Genomic DNA, 5,766 nt, shown 5'->3' with positions numbered 1-5,766 from the left:
AATACATAAGCAAGTATATTTTTTAAATCCAAAGCATCATTTACCAAAAGACCTGCCCTTATACACCATAACAGAATGGGATAGTAGAAAGAAAACATAGATATCTCCTGGAAACTGCCAGGGCACTCCTATTCCAATCACAATTACCTGTAAAATACCGGGGTGAGTGCATCTTGTATGCAACCTACATCATAAATAGATTACCCTCTTCCCACAGTTATCCTAAATCCCCATTTGAATTACTTCACAAGAGAAAACCAGCATACTCTCACATGAGAAGTTTTGGATGCTTGTGTTACCCTTTTGTACCAAAAGTGCATAGAGACAAGTTTGAACCTAGAACATTCCCACACATATTAATTGATTGTCCCTATGGTGTCAAAGGGTACAAGGTCTTAAGTCTTGCCACTAAGAAGATATCTATTTCCAGGAATGTTGTCTTCATTGAGAATGTATTGCTTTTTGCTATATCACCTGGAAATATTTCATTTCCTTCTGTTCTTAATTATATTTCATTAATTGATTATTTACAAAAGGGCACTGAACATGCTTATGATAGTGATAGTGGCACCGGTGTTACACATGGCCAATCCCAACACCTTGAGTTCAACACTAGTTTACCCACTCTGAGTTCCTCCAATCCTTTACCACAACCTGGAACACCACAACCTTCAAACCACACCTCATCACCAATTGCCTATCAACCTATCAACACACTTGTTGCCTTAAGGAAATCACAAAGATCACACAGGACATATGTGTATTTACAAGACTATCTACACTCACTCTTTAAGCTAAAATCATAACCATCTATTGCTCACAGCAACTCTGCTGTACCTTTCTCTGTTAATGCCCTGTTCTCAAACAATCATCATATAACCTCTGATGTCTTAAATCCTGAAAGTTAAAGTCTTGTGAGAGACATATGTAGTGACAGTGAACCCTCATTATATGAGGAGGCAACTATAAACCCTGCTTGGCAAACAGTTATGAACCAAGAGTTTAAAACATTACATGCCAATCATATTGGGACTTAGTTCCCTTAACTATTGGAAAGAAGGCTATATGATGTAAATGGGTGTATAAAATAAAACATAAAGTAGATTTTACTGTAGAAAGACTCAAAGCTAGATTAGTTGTAAAGGGATATACCCAACAAGCTGTCATTGGCTACACATAAACATTCTCCCTTGTAGTTAAGATGACAACTGTGAGGTCCCTAATAGCCATTGCTTTCAAGAAAGGGTGGTACATATCCCAGTTGGATATAAACAATGCATTCCTATACAGGGACCTAAATGAGGAAGTGTACATGGAGGTTCCACAGGGCCTAGCAGTAGATAACTCAAATTTAGTTTGCAAACTCAACAAATCTCTCTATGGCCTAAAGCAGGCAAGAAGGCAGTGGTATGCCAAACTAACTGAGGCTTTATGTTCAAGGGGTTATGCACATTCAATGTATGACTATTCTTTATTTTACAAGAAAACTGAGCACTCATATGTTTATATAGTAGTGTATTTAGATGATATTGTAGTTACCGGAACTGACACTGTGGAGATTGAAGATTTAAAAGCACTCCTGAACAACAGCTTCAAAATAAAGTGTTACAACCCAAACCGATGGGCCGCGACGGGTGCCTGAGTCCTACCTGTCAAACACCCCTAAGCATGCATTTAAGATATGAATCTGTATAACATCTGTTTAACTATAAAGATAACATATATAAAGTAAACCTACCAACAAGGCATATGTACGTATACATACAGATACAGTGGGCGAGCAATAGACAAACTACACATCCAATAACTGAAAGCCGACAAGGCCACATACAACACAACTAGACATACTGTCTACAGACCTCTAATGGAAACATAACTGTACAAAGACGGGACTAAGCCACGTCATACCCATATATATATATATATACACACAAACGTATCGTACCAAACTCAAAAGCAGCTCCGGATCAAGTAGAGCACGCCAACTCTCGCTGATCAGGGATCCTAAGAAGGGGGACCGTCAACTTGCCTACCTGCACCTACGAGCATGAAACGTAGGCCCCGTAAAATAGGGCGTCAGTACAAAAAATGTACTGAGTATGTAAGGCATAAAAATTTGTACATAAAAGATATAGATGGAACATGGAATACAGAAATACATCTTTAAAATTTGAATAACTCTGTAAATTTTGAAACGTTTATAATGTCATGCATGTGCGTATAAATGGCGTGCCATGTATAGGAATGGGTGTATATAATTTCATCAGGCCATGAGGGCATCCCATCATATCATCTCGGCCACTGTGGGCAACATCATCAACATATACCAGTTGATCAGGTGGTGATGCATATATAATGCCGTAATATTTTCCCATATCCCATATACATATATATGTGTATATAACGCCATCTGGTCATGGGTCAATGCACATGAGTGAAATGCATGAAAAATACGCAATAATTTCAATATTCCTTTCGGATAAACTTTTCCAGCTATGTATTATTCTGCGATCCATGAATAGAAAATAATAATAATTTTCATGTGGAATAAAAAATCTAGACACCCCTAATAATTCTATGAATAGAGTAATTTTTTGAAAACTGTGTATTTGCTCGTTTCTTCAATATAATTTGGACCATGCCAAAAGAAAGAAGGGAGGGCCTTAACATACCTGTCCCTAAAATTATTTGAACGAATCTGCTTCTGCAAAATTTACACACGAAATTTGGCTTTAGATTTTTGTTGAAATTTTAGACGAACTGCTTCTGTTCTTGCTTTAGAACTTAAATGTTCTTGGTTGATTTTTGAAATCTCACTTGAAATCTATGCAAGAATTTGGACGAAACATTCTTCTGTTCCTTAACGTTTTTGAACTAAAAATTGGACTTAAACTAAAACTTGCTCCAACAATTTTTTTTTGGTTTGAAATCTAAGAAGAAAACGTTTTTGATTCTTGAAGAATCGTTTGGGTATGAAAATGAAATTATCTGCTAGAGCTACAATTTGGTTTCAAGCCAAAGTAACAAAATGAAGCTTAATGGCAGATTGGATAAGTTTTACTAGTCTTTCAAAGACTTAACTTTAAGTCATTGCTAAGTGACTGATATGTAGCCACCTAGAATAGTGACTACTTAGTCATTGTCTAGTCTTTGGCTTCTTGCCACGTGAGGGGGGAGGAGTTAATTTATTAATTATTTATCCACTTATTAGTTAACCGAATAATGTTATGTTACCTGGTAATTAATCAATTACCCGCATAATTTAAAAATTACCACAAATTACTTAAAATTCTATTTGTTTTTAAAAAAATACTACATATATACTTTATATATTATACTACCGTGGTCATATGGTACCTTGCATGGTACTAGTTTATAATTTCGGGTATTATCACTCGACCCGTATTTGATTTCAAATTGGTCACTTTCAACGAAACTCATTTTCTTTAATCTGTGTACCCCTTTATCCTTCATAACACTTATTTATCATTTGTAATAAATAGCGTAACTACGTTAACGTCAATATTATCTCACCCCCGAGTCTATGTCGGTTAACTGAAAACGAAATTTTAACGTACGAAAACGCGAGATGTAACATCCTTCCCCCCTTAGAAACATTCGTCCTCGAATGTTCAACTCCCCATGATCCATATAACTTTGGCAGGGTCGCCTCTGTAATAACACCATTACCAAGTCTTCCCATAGAAGCTTAGTAATCCAACGACACATAGGACCATAATTATGAATAACGACAATGGTCTCACATGACCAGCGACAATAACCTACACAAGAATTTATACACGTACCTTATGGTTATGATGTCTTTGTCGGACCCTTCTCTGGAGGAGGAAATAAGTAGGGATATCTAGACTTCATGTCTTCCTCGGCCTCCCAAGTCATTTCTTCCACATTGTTGTTCCTCCAAAGTACTTTCACAGAGGCTACCTCCTTATTCCGTAGCTTGTGAATTTATCGGTCTAGGATGGCAACCAGAACTTCCTCGTATGTTAAGTCTTTTGTAATCTGTTCATCATTCGTGGGCACCACTCGGGTAGGATCGCCAATGCACTTTCGTAACATAGATACGTGAAAAACCGGATGGACAAACTCTAATTCCGAGGGCAATTCTAACTCATAAGCTACTTGGCCCACTCTCCGAATGATCCTATAAGGCCCAATATACCGTGGGCTAAGTTTACCTTTCTTGCCAAACCTCATCACACCCTTCATAGGTGAAACCTTTAAGAATACCCAGTCATCAACCCCGAACTCTAAATCTTGTCGTCGCACGTCAGAATATGACTTCTGACAACTCTGAGCTGTCAACAGTCAATCCCAGATCAGTTTTACTTTCTCTATGGCTTGCTGAACCAGGTCTGGCCCATGTAATCTAGATTCTCCATTGTCGAACCACCTTATAGGGGACCTACACTTTCATCCGTAAAGAGCTTCGTATGGAGCCATCTGAATGCTGGAAGGGTAGCTATTATTATACGCGAACTCAATAAGTGGCAAATGATCATCCCAACTACCTTTGAAGTCTATTACACAAGCTCGTAACATATTCTCCAATGTCTGAATAGTACGCTCAGCCTGTTCGTCTGTCTTGGGATGAAATGATGTACTAAGACTTACTTGAGTCCCCAATCCTTTTTGGAAGGACTCCAGAAGTTAGCTGTAAATTGAGCTCCTCTATTTGAGATAATAGATACAGGGACACCATGTAGTCGTACTATCTCCTTGATATAAAGCCTCGCATAATCCTTTGCGGAATATGTAGTCCTAACGGGCAGAAAATGGGCTGACTTTGTAAGCCTATCAACAATCACCCATATCGAATCGAACTTACGCTGGGTACGAGGTAAGCCTATGATGAAGTCCATATTGATTGCTTCCTATTTCCAAGGCAAAATCTCCATAGCCTGCAATAATCCACTGAGTTTTTTATGCTCAATCTTAACCTGCCGATAGTTAGGATACTGAACAACAAATTCTGCTATATCCTTTTTCATTCTGTCCCACCAATACACTTCCCTGATATTATGATACATCTTTGTTGCTCCTGGATGGATATAATAACGAGAATAGTGAGTTTCTCCCATAACCTGGCGACGCAGCCCTGCAACATTAGGCACACATAATCGTCCTCGATATCTGAGGACCCTATCCTTTGAAATTTCAAATGGCGTCTTCTCCTTATGAAAGGTGGTATCCCTATAATGAACTAACACAGGATCCTCGTACTGGTGTTCCTTTACTTCAGTTACTAAAGAGGATGTTGCCGTATCCTGAAGAGTAATTCCAATATCACCTGAGTCTAGTAACCGAACTCCAAGACTAGCTAGATGATGAACCTCATGGGCTATTCCCCTCTTTTTTGGCCGTAAATACGACAGGCTACCCATAGATTTACGGCTGAGGGCGTCGGCTACTATATTCGCCTTCCCTGAATGGTATAAAATATCAACGTCATAGTCTTTAAGTAGCTCCAACCATCTCCTTTGACGAAGATTCAATTCCTTTTGCTTGAAGATGTACTGGAGGCTCCTATGGTCCGTATAGATATCAACATGAATGCCATACAAGTAGTGCCTCCACATCTTTAGTGCATGAATCACCGCAGCTAACTCTAAATCGTGGGTCTGGTAGATCTTCCCGTGCTTTCTTAGTTGTCTAGAAGCATAAGCCACAACCTTACGATGCTGCATCAGTATACAACCCAATCCAATGCCTGAAGCATCACAATAGATCACATAACCATCAGTC

At 38.6% G+C, this 5,766-nt stretch overlaps 1 long non-coding RNA gene across 1 annotated transcript; it reads right to left on the bottom strand.

The window, feature by feature from the left end:
• Nucleotides 1–1,701: 1,701 nt before the first annotated feature.
• Nucleotides 1,702–3,158, bottom strand: LOC142172831 (uncharacterized). Its single transcript, XR_012701797.1, has 2 exons — nucleotides 2,673–3,158; nucleotides 1,702–2,039 (listed from the first exon to the last, which is right to left on the bottom strand). It is a non-coding gene; the product is annotated as an uncharacterized LOC142172831 (long non-coding RNA).
• Between the last annotated feature and the right edge of the window lie 2,608 nt (nucleotides 3,159–5,766).

The sequence above is a fragment of the Nicotiana tabacum genome, chromosome 18 (genome assembly GCF_000715075.1).
Source record: "Nicotiana tabacum cultivar K326 chromosome 18, ASM71507v2, whole genome shotgun sequence".
NCBI lineage: Eukaryota > Viridiplantae > Streptophyta > Magnoliopsida > Solanales > Solanaceae > Nicotiana > Nicotiana tabacum.
The sequence above is the reverse complement of the archived record's forward strand: the minus strand, read 5'-3'. Positions and strand labels throughout refer to the sequence as shown.